An 18,024-nucleotide genomic window follows, 5' to 3' on the forward strand; every position below is an offset into this window, starting at 1 on the left:
GATGTTTTGTTGATAAGTTTTGTGAATATAAATTAATAAAAACAATAAACTCAACGTCATTAATATATAATGCTCGTTTAGGCGCTTGCGCTTTTAGCTATTTGTGTGTTGCTAGCGGAGGACGTGCACGGACCTCGCACACTTTTAAAAATGAATGCAATAAGCATTTCTGGTAGGCTAAAGCTATACTTCACCTCTTACTATGTTTGATCGAAGTTTGCATATGCTTACATTTATTTTTGCTTCAAGTTCGTTTAGTACTGTTCACTTGAATGCTTTCTTTTTAAATCATAAAGACCTTTCTGTTTAGTTATAAAATCAAAATTAACCTATTAATCATATTAATATGTTGTAGGGGGGAAATAGAACAGTATAAGACTTTCCCAAACACATTTTTATAGGTCCAAAAATAGTGTCTGTTATAGTTGCCAGCAAAAGACCCATGTATGACTTTTTGTCAATATCGCACACCCCTAGGCTGCGCAAAGGTAAGCTATTATTAGAGTAATAAGTTATTTTACACTTATATGCGCATGCCCAGTTACGTGATTGGTCATGTTTCATGCGTTTATGGTGGTGTATAGTGTGGATGAAGATTATTTTTAAAATGCCAGTATAAACGAGGATCGTTTTCATTTTAAAATGCCGTTTTAAAACGCAAATGCTCTAATGTAAACATGGCCTGAGTCAAATCCTTAGTTTCAAGTCGGTCGTTAATATGAATTCATTACTGTTTGATCTTACATACATTATATTATACCAAATATTATACACTAACCCCAAATCTAAGCGAAGTTTGAGGACTTGCGTAGTTTAAAGTTTGAGGACTTGGCTATCATCATTTAAACCGACTCAAAACACCAAATAAGAGCCCGGAGCAAACGAAAAAAACACATCTACATAACCGACTGCTCAGTCGCCATATAAATATCTTCTCAGTTTAGTTTGACATGTATTTGTGAATAAAGAAACCATATTTACCCTACCTGCTTCGGTAAAAGCCTGTTCTTCTGACTAGATACAATAATGCCGGTGCTGCGGAGAAAACTCTTCCTCGTGATGGTTATCCGATAAAAACAACAGACGGATTGAACAAGATTAAATATCTGTATTTAACATTATTTTACAAATAACGTTAGCTGGCTCGATACCTTATTGTTGACTGTGCAAAGTTACTAACGTTAGCTTAATTTAACAACATTTCACAAAGACGGAGCTTTGCTGCCATGTGCAGTTATCCGGTTTTTTGAAAGAGCACATATAATACATGTTCTCCGTTTCATTTCGTTCTCCGTGTCTGTCTCGTTATTAACAAAATAAAGTAGACTTTATAACAGAAAGCTTACAAATCTCTCATGATGTGTTGATGCTGGCGGCGGAGAAGCACGTTTAAAACACGTGAGCCCTCACTGAGCCAGTGGCCAAATACGGCGCGCCGCGGACAAAATTATTATTGCCGATCGAATATTCGAATATCCGTGCCCATCCCTAGTATGTTAGCTTATAATCATATTCTTGAACCAAAATTATGTAGAATAGGTGAACAATTTTCTAGCCTCTCTCAGGTCCTTAAAATTCCAAATGCTGTTTTGCTAGTAATACTTCAGAATGCAGAGTCTGCATCTTGTGTCTGTTATAGATAATTCTGTATCTCATGCATCAGGTGGTGGTCCTTGCCCCCATTTCTGTACCGTTGGTGGTGAAAAGGAGGGCCAGAGAACTGTCATTTATAATCGATAATGTTGATCGCCGGCAACTGCGACGCAGCTCACTGGTGGGGTGGGACCCCAGCCTTGAGGATGTCCAGGAAAATTCTGTCACTGAGGAGGAGGATGAGGAGGAAAGTGAAGTGGAGTACACAATACTGGACACTGAAGTGGAGGAGTTTTGTGAGGTTCGGCACCTTATTGTATGATACATTACCAAAGTGAAATTAATTATTTCATTTTGGGATATTCTCATAACCTTGTCAGGTTAACATGGATTTTCTTGTTTTGCTATTTTTTTATCCATTGTGACACATTCTCTATTCTGAATATACCTATGCATTCAAAATATTCAGAAATTCTTATTTACATAGTTATTTAGCAGATACTTTTATCCAAAGTGACTTACAAATGAGCTAAACAATAGAAGCAATTAGGCAACACAAAAAAGCAATACAGTCAGGGTTCCCGCGGGGTCTTAAAAAGTCTTAAAAAGTCTAAAATTCAGAAAGTGAAATTTAAGGCCATAAAAAGTCTTAAAAATGGCCAGATTTTCATACTAGGTCTTAAATTTAATTAACCCAAGTCTTAAATTTCTTACATCCGTTTATTCCCGAAAAGCGTTGTCCGCAAAAAATAAAATAGTAATTTAAAATGCTGTAGAACTAATCAGTGATGAAGGAAGAAAGTGTTTGATAGGCGGGTCTCTAAAAAGAAAAGTTCTGCACTTCGCTTGTCACTGGATCGCACTTCAATCCAGTTTTTAATCATTTTTTTTTAAAGAGGATACAAATGTAGGCTATTATAATCAATGCAATTCATGCCATAAGCAATATTTCAGGTGTTGTGATCTGACTGTAAACTGTAGGTTTGGCGAGAAACAAACCTTAAATGCAGTTTTGTATAAGCAAAAATCTTTTCTGTGTTAATTTAACCAACTAGCCCGTGGCTTACCTGAGCATTTGCCAGGTTGTGAAACATAAAGGACCCAGAAGCTAAAAAATCAACACTGCTTTATTGAAAAACAACTTAAACAGTCAGGCCGTTGAGTCCCAAACCACCAACAACGAATCAACTTTAGTGTTACACAGTTTTTACTTAAAAAGCTTTTGTTTACCTCACTGCTCCATGGCGTTTACTCCTTTGACTTTAATCTGCTAATCTTGATGACGTATGCAGCCTAAAAATGCGACCTCTGGAGGCTACAGCCTAAACGGCCTTGTTAGCAACACACAACAAACTACGAACAGCCTTTTAATGGTAAATTTCATTTTCATTTAATTATTGTGTAATTAGAGAGGCGAATAAATGCGATGGCGGTATAGTGCATATTAATGCATATAACATATGGGTAGAGAAAGTGTAAAACATGTTAACAAGGCACTTATCATCAGCTGACGATACTGATCTTCCCATATTAGTGGATTTTATTTGTCAAAATTTTTTTAATGATGATATAAAAAAATATATATAATTTGACACAAACTTGACACAAAGAGAGGAGTGATGTGCGCTCATTGAAGGCCACGCTTGCTGCTGCATTTTGGATCATCTGTAGAGGTTTAGTTATGCAGGATAGAAGTCTGGCCTGTTGTGTATTGCAATAGTCCAGTCTGGACATGAAAAAAGCCTGGATTAGTGTTGGCAACATGATCCGTGAAGCTAAGTTGATCATCCGTTATCACTCCTAGGTTTCTGGCTGTCCTGGAAGGTGTAATGGTCAACGAACCTAGTTGAATCGGAAATATTGTGGTGAATTGTTGGTTCAGACAAGATCACAAGCAGTTCTGTCTTTGCTAGGTTCAACTGCAGATGATGATCCTTCATTCAGAGTGATATGTCACTCAGGCATGCTGAGATGTGTGCAAAAACCATTGGATTGTCAGGCACTAGGGTGGAATGACAAGCGGAGTTGTGTGTCATCTGCATAGCAGTGGTAGGAAAAGCCATGTTTCTGAATGAGAAAACAAAGGGATATAGTTCATATGGAAAAAGCAGTGGTCCAAGCACTGAGCCCTGAGGTACCTCGGTATTGAAACGTTGGGACTCCGAGACGTCACTTCTCCAGGATACTCTAAATTACCTACCCTTTACCTGAGAGGTACGACTTGAACCATAGTAGCGCAGCTCTGTTCCAGAGACACCCATAGCCTCGAGGGTCGACAGGAGGATGTGGTGATTGACAGTGTCCGAAGTGGCAGATAGATCCAGTAAAATCAGTACAGATGATTAATGGCACTTTTCCATTCCATAGTACCTCACACGTTGGGTCGTGTCAGCTCACTTAACTTTGGCACAGTTAGCTTTTCTATTGAGGGATTATAGGCGTGTATAGTATATTGGCGCTGCCTACTGCTGTGGTATCACACAAAAAGTGGGGGCAAACAACAGAGGAACATCGTTGGAATGCAGTGTTTCCCATATACATTAATTTATTTTTCAGTCCACTACAAATAGATGTTTGCACATCGCATTTATCACTACCCCTCTGTCTGTAGTGTCAGTCAACGCACTAGTTGGAGCCTCATTTAAGTTGCAAAAAAGTTGTGTATGCATGTTGACAGGTGTGTTCAGATGTGCTGCCCCAAACTGTAAGTCTGGAAAACACTCGTATGGTGTTCCTGATTCTAGGCCTGTGAATGTCATGTTTTCACCGCTAAAAGGGAGTTTGGGAACTTTCTGATGTAAATTTATTAAGCACAGAGGAGAACAGGTTTGTCTCAGTTATCTAAAGTGTGTGCATGTCACATTTTTGTATCAGCTCAGCTCGATTGTAACCTCAACCAATATCTCTATCTGGTACTACGTACAGTATTATTCATTCCAAAAGCTCCCAAAAGTAAGCTGAGTCGACCCAACCCGTGGGGTACTATGCAATGGAAAGCGCCATTAGAGGCTGCCTTTGCCTGCTTAGGGCTTTAATGACAGAGGAGTCCAGTGTCTGTGGAGTGACCACTCTTGAAGCCAGACTGATTGCTGTCTAGGAGGTTATTTTGCATGAAAAATTAGGAAAGCTGGTCAAACACAACACACTCAAGAGTCTTTGCAATGAAGGCGAGGAGAGATGCCAGTCGATAGTTTTCTAACATTGCAGGATTAAGTGTGAGTTTTTTTAGAAGCGGGGTTATATGGGCCTCTTTAAAAGCTGTGGGTAATGTACCAGTGGAGGGAGAGGAGTTGATAATGCGGATGAATGCAGGGAGAAGATGTGACCTGAAGGAAAGGGAATGGGATCTTGGGGGCAGGTAGATGGGTGGTTAAAAGCAAATACATTGCAAATGTCAGCTTCAGAGAGGTGAGAGAAAGACTGGAGCCAGCAGGCATTAGGAGTTTGGGCATGTGCAAGAGGCGGCAGCACAGATAAATGACTGCTGATTGCATTGGTTTCTTTACAAATAATTATTCTGATGGTGTATTTTTATTTAAAATTTTACTCAAATTGTTATGCTGGTAATATAATTATAGTTAATATAAAAAGTCAGAGTGTTCAAATTGTTGACACTTGTACTGATTTTTATATTTGACTGAAGTTTCAGGTCTACAACTAAAGTGTTTTTGTTTATACAGTATGTAAAGGCCCAGCTGCAGTTTATAGAGGAGACTCAGCAGCAATTGAGGAAAGAGAAAGCCGAACACTTGACTCTCGAGGCACGTGTTCGAGAAGAAATCAGAAAAGAATTCTCTGAGCTCATCTCCCAGATGCAGGAGGATTACAGGTCAGAGATCACATGTGCTCACACCACTCAATTATGTGTAATTATGGCAAATTAGGAGTCTTTGTGTTTTCGATGACCCCTTTTCTTGCCCATCTTTTACCCTCTTAGTGAGCGCATATCCAGAGAGCGGGAGTTAATTGAGGAACGGTGCGAACGAAGATTGGAAATTTTCAAAAACCTAGTGGGAAAAACAGTCACGGAAGATGACCGTGTGGATTCAACAGGGACGAAATCAGAGGTGCTGTATAAAATTCAACAATTGAAATGTTATCAGATGTGTTTGTGGCCTCTCTAAAATCAATTGGTGCCCTTGTAAATATTTATTTGTAGGAGGAGACCCATGTATCTCTGGACAGCATGCTTGACTCTATTAGTACTGACCTGGTTGGAATCAAAGAAGATGATCAGACTGCCCAGTCCTGCCTGGTGACCTCTGACCCCTCTGTGACACTACATGACCTTGAGAAAAAGGTCATTGAACATTGTCTCAAAACAGCTCAGTGAGGCTCAGAGTCACCTGTCACTCAAAACACACGGTGAGAAACCACTGATTGTGTGAAACCTTGCACCTGCAAAATGCCCAGCAGGTTTCCACAGAATCTGAATACTGGCATTCACAAATTTCGGCACACCCCCACAGCTTCTTATATAAAATGATTATATTTTTGTTAAACGTTCTTTTACCAAAAACTGTATACTAATTTAATCCAATTCAGAATCATGGCTGGGGTTGATTACTATGAAATGCCTTTGTACTTCAAGGGTACCTTGATTATAAAGACTTGTATGCTTTAATACTTAGTTTTCTACTACTAAAAAAATCCTTGGATAGTTTATTATTTTAGAAATTCCAATATATAATACTTATTTCAACCTATGGAGGCCACCATTATGTTCTGTGTGTAGTGCATTCTGGGCCAAATACCTATAAAGGTTGCAGTGGAATATTACAACATTTTATTGTAGTAAATACAATTGTATCTTCTATAAAGTTCTTGCACAGACACCATTGGTTTTGCTGCCATCAACTTTCATTATGCATTTATAGCTCTCATCCTCTGTTTGACGTCATTTTGCAATCTACTGAAAGAAGACTTTTTTTTCAAAGCTATGACATTTGCATTGTTTTAACTTTACATTCATATAGCCAATGCTAATCTATAAAGCCATACATGTGTTTATAGTCGTGGTACCCTTTATATAACTTGCTAATAGTTTTCTTAAATGTATCGCACTTTAACTTCCTTGGCTTTCTAATCGTTTGATCTAACACCAAGCCATATATCCAAACAGAGCTGGAGACCCAGAGTCAACTGTCAGATGAACTGGAAGAGATGAAGAAGGTAATAGAAAAACTTTTCAAAGAAACGTGATAATTATAACTTTATCCAAAGTTGCTTACAGCGCTTTCAGGGAATTCATTACAGTAGTTGTATTTCCTGGAAATTGAACCCATTTTTGCAGGGTAGCACATTGGTCTCCAACATGCTGCACGCACGAAGTCTGTTAGTTGCCTGCCAAAGCACATTCTACTAATAGCCTGGTATATATACATACTCGCGTAAAGGATTATTAGGAACACTATACTAATACTGTGTTTGAACTAGGGATGGGCATAATTAATCGACGATCGATAATTGATTGTTAAGAATTTCGTCGATTTCGTAATTTGTTATCAATTAATCTAATGCATTTTTTTTTATCTAACTCCTGTTTCACAAATACTCCGTATGCAGTGCGTTTGCGTATGTGTGCGGCGAATCCGTCAAGCACCCGTTGCTGCTGACCGCTTATTCTGCATAAAACGTTCATGTGATTGACACTTTCTGTGAACACTTTTCCGCATAAACAATAGAACAAAGCATCATTTTTTTTACAAAACAATATATTTTAGATATTATTTGACAGACTAGTAAGTGTGGATTAAGGATGTTTAAAATCTCTAGCCTGGTGGTCAGGATCTGAATGGATCAAATCAGCAGTTTTGCAATGGTTTATTTATCTCCACAATAAGCAGAGTAACTTTGCAAGTCTACCCTTCCACATTATATATTTCCTACTATGCATGTATATGATTTCCAAATAATAAACGAGAGTATTCAACGACAAAAAGCGTCTCATATGGAAATAAATCCTCACAATATTATTATTTCTCAAAACTTTATGACAAAAATAAGCAACTGTATTCCTACAGTTATTCAAAGATGCACACATTATTTTGCATATAATTTTAATATTATACAAAAGTATTCATATAACGGCACGTTTCATATGGCAAATAAATATCATCACATTAACATTACAGCATAATGAAATGAATAAACAGACAATGAAACAGGATTGAAATATAAATTGTATTATTATTACCGGAAAAAAGCAATAGCCTATTGCTAAAATAATCTCTGCGGTAAATGCGTCAAAAACGCTGTTAGCCGCACAATAAGTCTAAATGAGCAATAAAAGTGAAAAAAGCATTATTAGGCCATGTCTCAAAACTTTATTTGACAAAATATATTTAAAAGAAATGTATACTTAGTTATTCAAAGATGCACACATTAGTCCATATTACTCCCGTTTATGAGCACGTTTGTCTCTGGCCTCGCTCTGTTATGTAATGGATTGACAGGTGCGCATCTCCGTCTTTCAAACATATATAATTTTGTAATTACTACCTTAGGAAAATTTGCCATGATTTTATCATTTTAAAAATGTTTTTTTTTGCAGATTAAAAACGATTTGTATTTCCGCAATTTTACTACAAATACCATGGTTATGGTATATCGTGGAGTTGGAGACCATAGTAAATTTGTGTTTACTGCTGTTTTACAACAAATAAAAACTAAAAGACTATGTTAGTATAATTATACAATGGTAAATGGGGCTCAGAAAACGCACGCTGTTTCACACATACTCTGTATGCGGAATAAGTTAGCGCTGAGGTACCTGTGCATCCCGGTCAGTCTCCTTGGAGCGGCTGTTTTCGGCAGCGGCTGGACTGGCGGTCACCATGGGTTGCGGTCGCGTCTGACCCCAAAACATGCTTTTATTTCTCAAAAAAAAAATCAGTAGACTGGTGCAGAAGTTTTATGCGAGTTACTAAAGTTAGTTATTTTTCACGCGGCTTTAAGTAGCCTAATTTGTTATAGCCTAACGTTAGGAAGGCTAATATCTTGCACTTTCTTCTGGCTTGAATAATTTTGAGTTACATTTTGACAAAACCTTTCAGATCTAAGTGTTATGTTTTTTGTTTAATTTAATGTTAAACATATTTTTTTTGGAACTAATAATGAGGTCTCTGATCTCTGTTTACTGCACAAAAGTAAACCTCTTGCTGGCCAACCAAACACAAACCCCTGTGTTCACTTTACCATGATTAGGCTATATGGTTTTTAAAAGGTAACTTATACTTGTGAAATTAATATAATATCAATAAAAAAAATATATATATATATATAAGTAAGGGATCTCAGGTTTCGGAAGGAGAATAAAACTGCAATCGTTCCCCGATTTCGGACACAATATGTCTGAGAGCGTTGCTAGAGTACGAATATATTGTATTGCAATATGGAGCGTTTAAGTATTAACACTAAATCAAAACTAAACAACAGATTTGTAAATGAAAGGTTTAATTGCAGTACTGACTTAAAGTTACAGTTGAAATGGTTACACTATAAATGCATGAAATGGTAAATAATACAAACAATTGAGTGTTTCCAATGTATGTGAGATATTACCTGATAAGATAGAGAACAGAGAAAGAAAGTTTAGAAGAAAGAGATTCACACTTGAGAACTGAAATCTAGGCCTAAAGGCCCGAACCCCAGAACTTAGGTGAAGAAAGAAAGGAAAGGGGAAAAGGCCAATGCAAAGGCAAAAGCTAAAATGCAAAGGCCCAGAGCTCATAAAAACCTTGACCTTTATCCTCTATCTCTTGACCATGTGACTAAACCTAACTTGATACATTCAAATTGACCAATCAGAAGATCACCTGTAACCCCCACTGTACTTGACCAAACCCAACATAATACATTCAAACTGACCAATCAGAAGACCATCTTTAACCCCCACTGTATCGGCTGTGAACAATAGTCTTTGATCACACTATCAGCACAGGAGGTTTTGACAAGTTGTAACCAAGTATTAAATTCCTATATTTTAATTTTAATCTTACAATATATATATATATCTATATATATCTATATATATATATATATATATATATATATATATATATATATAATGTGTGTATTTACATTATATTGAAAAGTAAACCATATCTTGGTTTTACTGCAGAGAAAGTTACATTCCTGTTGAACATCCCCACAAGGCTCATTATGTGGCTCATTATGCAACCCTTATGTCTCTCAGCTGTCAATCACTGATTATTCAGGAGCTTTCCCGCCTCCACGCATACAGCCTTTCCCAAGCAAAAGTGTCTTAGAAATTGTAAATCAATATCTTGCTTTATGTGAATAAGTAGGCCGAATGATTTTCACATCATTTTGAAGAAAAAACTCTAGACTACTAGATCCTGTTTTGAAAAGTCTTGGGAAAACATGTTTAGAATTAGTTTTGTGGACTTATATCAGTGACTTAAAATTTTTGCTTTTTCAAAAACCATGCATAAAAATTTTTCTCTAAAAAATACAAACATGTACATACATGTTGATTATATGATATTGTAGCCCAGTTTGTGATGAACACAGTGTTATGAGACTTTTGCCATTAATATGTTTTTACGCAACTGAAAAAAGCACAAATGTCAGTGCATGTCAAAACTTCCCCAGGGCCCTAAAAACCCCTTAGACCCCAGAGGGTTAATTATACGTGGCATTGATTCAACAAGGTGCTGAAAGCATTCTTTAAAAATGTTGGCCCATATTGATAGGATAGCATCTTGCAGTTGATGGAGATTTGTGGAATGCACATCCAGGGCACGAAGCTCCCATTCCACCACATCCCAAAGATACTCTATTGGGTTCAGATCTGGTGACTGTGGGGGCCATTTTAGTACAGTGAACTCATTGTCATGTTCAAGAAACCAATTTGAAATGATTTGAGTTTTGTGACATTGTGCATTATCCTGCTGGAAGTAGCCATCAGAGGATGGGTACATGATGGTCATAAAAGGATGGACATGGTCAGAAACAATGCTAAGGTAGGCCCCGGCATTTAAACAATGCCCAATTGGCACTAAGGGCCCTAAAGTGTGCCAAGAAAACATCCCCCAAACCATAACACCACCACCAGCCTGCACAGTGGTAACAAGGCATGATGGATCTATGTTCTCATACGTTTACGCCAAATTCTGACTCTACCATCTGAATGTCTCAACAGAAATCGAGACTCATCAGACCAGGCAACATTTTTCCAGTCTTTAACTGTCCAATTTTTGTGAGCTTGTGCAAATTGTAGCCTCTTTTTTTCTATTTGTCTGCTGTTGTAGCCCATCTGCCTCAAAGTTGTGCGTGTTGTGGCTTCACAAATGCTTTGCTGCCTACCTCGTTTGTAACAAATGGTTATTTCAGTCAAAGTTGCTCTTCTATCAGCTTGAATCAGTCGGACCATTCTCCTCTGACCTCTAGCATCAACAAGGCATTTTCACCACAGGACTGCCGCATACTGGATGTTTTTCCCTTTTCACAACATTCTTTGTAAACCCTAGAAATGGTTGTGCGTGAAAATCCCAGTAACTGAGCAGATTGTGAAATACTCAGACCGGCCCATCTGGCACCAACAACCATGCCACGCTCAAAATTGCTTAAATCACCTTTCTTTCCAATTCTGACATTCAGTTTGGATATTATTATTATTGTATCTACACTCTAAAAAACGATTCGTTGGCTGAACAACCATAACTTATGAAAGTAATTGGATTAAACACAAAAAACTTAGTATTTATAACTTTTCAACCTCTACTTAACATATTTAGTATGTGTAACACAAAAATTTAAGTTACCAGGTGAACTTAAATGTATCCAAAAATAAAATGAAAAAACATAAGTAATGCTAACTACTTTAACAATTGCATCAAAATTAAGTAAATCTAGCATAACATTTTAAGTAACTATAGATCCACGTGATTTCCCATGATGCCTTTCCAGCCAAAAATTATGACATCTGTCGTAGCCATTTTGTGAAGCGCATGCCCTGTAAAAAATCCAACTTCAAAATGTTCTTTTAACAAAAAACAAAGTTTTTCTTGTTGAAGGGCATCAGTTCATTAATTTGTGTTCACTGAATGAAATAAGCATAATCATCCTGCTAACAAATATCATTTGTTGACTGGAGTTTTAAGTTTTTGTCCAATTTGTTTACCCAACTTGCCAAATTGAGTAATCTGAACAAGCAATTTAAAAAAAAACAATGGTCTGAATAGTTCCCAGCATGCATTGCGACATGTTCACTTCTTTGGTTAATATTTACTAAAAAAAGATGACTGTTTTAATGTTTGCTGGCTTTATTTATGTTGATATGTTGTTAATGTTAGTTATATGTTGTATTTAGAGTTATTTTGAAAAAAATTATGTTTGTTCATTCTTACCATGATTGAGAAGTGTGTGCTCAGTGTAGAGGGCAACACAGTGGGTTAGCGCGCATCTTTAGTTCCTCACAGCAAAAAGGTCTCTGATTCAAGCAAGAGCTAAGTCAGACAAAGACTTTGTTCAGCAGACCTTTCTGTGTACACTCCCACAGTCCAAAACATGCAGATTATTGGGTATACTAAATTGCTCCAACTTCACTCTAAAATATGTGTTGGATTTACTTAAAATATATATGCACCATTTTTGCAGCACACTTTTTAAGTAATCCCAACTTGGAATAATTGTACTTAAAATAAACAAGAAAATGTGTGTTATATGAACTTAAATATTTGAGTTCATCAACATTCTTTACTTAAAAATGTAGGTACATAAAACACAGGTTTTCTTGTTAATTTTAAGTAAAACTATCAAAGTTGGGAATACTTAAAAAGTGTGCTGCAAAAATGGTGCATATATATTTTAAGTAAATCCAACACATCATTTTTTAGAGTGTATATCTATATCTATATATTATTTTTTAAACAATGATAACACATATCAGCAAGTAAAATAAATAAAAATCAACAAGTTTGAGTAGACTATATTAAAAAGTAGCCATCCAGATGGTTTTATCTATTGTTATAGCCCTTGTTCACTAAAAGGTAAGTTGGAGACCCCTGGTCTAGCATTATAATAAAGGATTTGCATGGGTCACTTTCTCTTCAAAAAAATATAAGTTGTGTCTTGTTCTGTTGGTTTTAGACTCTGGAGAGCCACAAGCAAAGACAATCGGAGCTAAGTGAAATCTGCAGCCAGAAAGACGAGATCATCTCCAAGCTCCAGAAAGCTTTGGACCAACATGTAGAAAGTACTGCTAAGGATGTGAGTGTAAAACTGAAAAGAATGATATTTTGAAATGGATAAAGTAATTGTTTTATGAATAGTTAATACTATTACATAACAAAATCAGCGCAGTACATGTTCTTGTTTCGTTGTGGATTTGTAGAGATCTCTGATCGACTCCATCAAGAAGGAGAATATCCATCTCAAAACATCTCATTGCACATGTTCAGAACAGAGGCCCAGCTCACGGTTCGAAAGCAGAAAGCGGCATCAAGAGGGGGAGGGGCTTGATGGGCAGCCCCCTCTCAAGAAAGGTATAAACTCCGCCCCATCTGCTGATATTGCCTCCCAGCTTTTGCCACGACCAGAGGAGCAGGTTGGGTCAAAAATCGTCAATACCTCCACGGTCGAAAGCAGCTCTCTGGAATAAAGAAATAATTGTGAAATTGTGTTACCAAAAAGTTATGAGTGCGTGATAAGCTCTGTTTCATAATGCTACTATGAAGTGTACTGTTTTTATCAGATCAACTGAATAAAGAAAGATTTATTTTGCTCATGGAAAACATAACATAATGAACAAGTCAAATAAGGGGGCAATCTCATTTTTTAATTATACTGCTATCATAACTACAAACACAATGATGCACATCATAAGATTTCACATTTAAGTGCCCTGCCAGAATAAAACTGAAAATGAGTTTGTTTACACCCCCATGTGCAAGAGGCAACAAATTGGGAATGTGTGAATAAGACAAACTAATTTTCATATTAAGCAATATTTAAATTGCAACATAATACAATTTTATATGTAAGCGGTAGGGTGCGAGAGGCTGTGCTGTGTCGTGAATGAGTGGCGGCTGAGGGGCGTTGTTAGGCACGACGCGAAGCGGAGTGCCTGCAACCCCTTCGGCCGTTGCTTATTCACGATGCAGCACTTGCCTCAAGTACCTTATTGCTTTTATAAAACGGTTACCACACAATATTAAAGGAAAAAAAATATTAGTGCAACTTTCATGAAGTTAAATTAATAAAAGCATTCCTTCCGCTAGAAAAAATAGTCCCTGACTGCGAAAAACAACATGAAAGTTCAAATAAAAACAACAAACTGTTCTCAGACTTTGTCTCATATGTTTATGTCTTGCTAAGGGTGTTGCTAAGGGCGCAGTGATATTAAATAGAACCGTTGGGTGAAGCGGTCATAGCAGTGTTTTATTGCGAATAAAGCACACCTATTGACCAATCAGAATCAAGGATTGGAACTAACCGTTTTATAATAAGCACATATAAATCTATTATTGCATGCTTAATAGTCATAAGACCACATCCCCCATATACATAAACAAATATTCATAATATTTATAGGTCCCCCGGAGGACCCCACAGTCCAAGAAGACACTGGAGATAAAAGGTGTGTTCGACATCGGCTGTGGCTGGATGTAACCGATCGGCGAGATTAGCCGCGTGCAGGTGGGGAGGAGCTGAAATTGGAGACGTGAAGTCGGACGCGCTGTGGTTCCCGTAGCTTGCTGCATTTACGTCAGGGATGGCTGATCACGTGCCGTTTGCTTGCTTAATCGCATTCAACATGATTTGTAATATGTAAACTACATAAAAAGTTAATTATACTGTTTTGAATGTCCGTGTATGAGCATGAGTGGAACTGAAGAGGCTTACAGCAGTGTTTTTACAAGAATAAAGAATTCAACATAAGCATATATTATTTAAATACCAATGTAGTGGGGTCTACGTTTTTTATCCATTTTATTTTGATGACGATGACACAATATAACATCGCGACTACATGAAAAGAGCTTTAACTGTTATAAAAATACAGATTTGTGAGCATTTGTGGAACTGAAGGCGTGAAAATAAGCATGAAATACACGTGATTGTTGTCATGTGGTGAATCCGACCAATGGTGAAACAGCTGTGTCGTCATTACAGCCCATGCAGCTCCTCTTCGCGAACTGTGCTGGCTAACTCAGGCGGCTGATCTCGAACCGCACTCACGGTACTTAAAAAACATATGACATTAGGCTTGTTTGAGATGAGCAAATTCTGCGCAGAATCGATCACCGGTGATCCGCGCAAGATGCATGTCGGTTAGAAAAGTGTCCGACTTACGTCCGACTTGCTCTGATGTCACGCTGACGTGTGCAAAATAACTCTCGTGATGGAGAGGCGGGTTTGTCGGATTCTACAGCCGAGCGCAGTTGCTCACCACCGACTGCGTTGACGAAAAGCACGATGGGAAAAGACTTGCTGACGACACAGCTTAATGCTCATTGGCCAGGTTATGTCAGCTGACGACTTGTTAATTCTAAAAACTCTAATTCCTGTAGTCGTTTTTATATTAATTGAATTGTTCTTTATTATGACATTTATATTTTTTATGAATTCCTGTAAACTTCTGTATTGGTGTTGATGTATTTGTACTGTGAGCTGTTTATATTTCACACAACAGAAACGAATTTGTATTACCACTAGATTTATTCATCCCAACATTTACTAAGTAACCTTTTCCAGTAACGAACAGTTCACCTTCGTTGATTCTCCTTATAAACATCTTTACGTAAATGAATTTATTGGTATTTAAGTTGTATCTATTTAATCCGCGATAAAGTATGCGAACGTGATCTCTGCCTATGCTGACGTTTGTAGTCGACTGGACTGCGAGATTGGTGAGTGTCTGACTTCAAAGCTCTTTTTTCACTCCTCCCCTTACTGCAGCCATCTGCTCTCGTCTGAATTTCAGGCAAGGCAAGCTGCATCTCAAACAAGCCTACAGTCACGTGCCTGCAGCGCGAGCTGAAGTCGGACAAAAGTACTAACCAAAATGCACTGCTTCAAGTCAGCCGCCGATCGGTCTGCGCAGCGCCGCATGAAGTCGAACACACCTAATGGGTGTCAAGACTCCGCCCACCTTGAGGTCAAAGGTCAGCTTGAATGTTGTCATATTGAATCAAGACAGAAAGATAAGCGGATCACAGATCTGGAGCAGGAATGCCACACATTGAAAGTCTGCATTGAGGAGTTAAAGTCTAAGCTGGAGGAAACACGTTTAGATGAGCATTTTCAACACGAGAAGGATTACAAAAGCAAAACAAAGCTAGCATCTGTGGAGACCAAACCTATGATGAAAGTAATGGATCAAAGCAATATGAAGGCAGAGGTTGTGTCCATGGAGACAAGCCACAGCAACACAACACTTTTAGAAAGTGTTTATCAAGAACTGGCCACTGCAAAGTCCCTAATAACTAAGCAGGATCATGAAATGGAAGAAAAGAACAAACTCATTAAAACACTTGAACAGGAAATTACACAAGTGAAACAGGAACTTGAAAACTTTGCAGTGTAGGGTGATTTAATGTAGAAAACAGTAAATCACACACACAGTTTTGGGTTTTTTACAGGCAGGGTCACAAATGTTAATCCACCGTTTTGAAAGCATCTATATTATTGATAAATATCCTCAATATTTACTTAACCCATGTTGTTATCTGTTTGATTTATTATATTCTTAAATTTTTTTAACACATTACAAAAACAAAGTTTGCTCTGTTCTGCTGTAAAATACTGAAATGTTTTGTTGTAAGTGCAATTTTGGATTGTTTTACCAGCTGAGGGAACCATCAGTCACGTTATTTTACATGAATCCTTTTTACTGATTATGAAAATGGTCCTTTTGTTTTGAATTCAAGTAAATAGCAGTTTTAGTTGTGATTACTTGCATAAAAATCTTATTTTGCAATCAGTCTACATTTTGGTTAACAAAAGTGAATCATACTTGGCACTAGCTTACTGTAATCACTTATGGCCAGCTTCCCAGACAGTTTAGATTAAAGGGACATTCCACGGTTTTTAAAATATACTCATTTTCCAGCTCCCCTAGAGTTAAACATTTGACTTTTTACCGTTTTGGAATCCATTCAGCTGATATCCGGGTCTGGCGCTACCAATTTTAGCTTAGCTTAGCACAATCCATTGAATCTGATTAGACCATTAGCATCGCACTCAAAAATAACCAAAGAGTTTCAATATTTTTCTTATTTAAAACTTGACTCTTCTGTAGTTACATCGTGTACTAAAACCGACAAAAAATTAAAAGTTGTGATTTTCTAGACAGATATGACTAGGACTATACTCTCATTCGGGCGTAAAAATCAAGGACTTGCAGATGTAACATGGCTGAAGGAGCCGCAACAATATTACGCAACAGTCAGAAATAGTCCCCTAAGTAACTTTCAATACCAGGGGATTATTTTTGGCTGCTGCGTTTTATCACTTCGCCTGCTGCAGCCATGTTACAGCAGCAAATGTCTTGATTATTACACCAGAATGAGAGTATAGTCCTAGCCTTATCTGCCTAGAAAATCACAACCTTAATTTTCTGTCGGTCTTAGTACACAATGTAACTACAGATAAGTCGAGTTTTAAATAGAAAAATATCAAAACTCTTTGGTTATTTTTTTGTGCGATGCTAATGGTCTAATTAGATTCAATGTATTGTGCTAAGCTATTCTAAACAGTGTTTCCCACAGGATTTTGAGAGACTGTGGTGGTGATGACGTCACCAGCTAATTAGCATATATGTGACGTCATCATGTCGTGTTTGAGTTTGATAGTGTTGGCACCTGAAATATGTTTCACTTCTACTCTTTGATCTGTATTTGATCTGTATTATATATCGAATTATATTTTAAGCCGAATTAAGCTGTTTTAAATAGTGAAATAAAAACGTAAATGGGAATCATGAAAATTCTATTTTTGGGGGTCAGTGTTGATTCTGTGGTGGGCCACCACAAATAAATCAATGCATGGGAAACACTGCTAAAAGTGGTAGCGCCAGAACTGAAGATCAGCTGAATGGATTCCAAAACGGTAAAAATCTTAATGTTTAACTCTAGGGGAGCTGGAAAATTAGTATATATTTTTTAAAAAGGTGGAATGTCCCTTTAAGCTAGGACTAGATCTTAGTTATGGTAGGAAATGTAAGTTTTTTTTAAACATACCTTACAAAATCATTACTGGTGTCCATCTTTAGACAAAACAATAGCACTGATATATTTTAAATATATGTCAGTGCAAGTTGTTATAAGTTAAAGGTGACATAGAATGATTGAACGGGGTATTTATCCTTGTTCTGTATGTGACATGTAGACAAAAACATTTTTGTTTGGGTCTGTAATGCCTTAGAACAGTGGTTCTCAACTCCAGTCCTCGTGACCCACTGCT

At 37.3% G+C, this 18,024-nt stretch overlaps 1 pseudogene; it reads left to right on the top strand.

Moving 5' to 3' along the window:
• LOC141349193 (kinesin-like protein KIF20B) overlaps positions 1-14,414 on the top strand; it is a 34,444-nt pseudogene extending 20,030 nt beyond the window's left edge.
• The last annotated feature ends 3,610 nt before the right edge of the window (positions 14,415-18,024 follow it).

Source organism: Misgurnus anguillicaudatus, chromosome 7 (genome assembly GCF_027580225.2).
Source record: "Misgurnus anguillicaudatus chromosome 7, ASM2758022v2, whole genome shotgun sequence".
Taxonomy (NCBI): domain Eukaryota; kingdom Metazoa; phylum Chordata; class Actinopteri; order Cypriniformes; family Cobitidae; genus Misgurnus; species Misgurnus anguillicaudatus.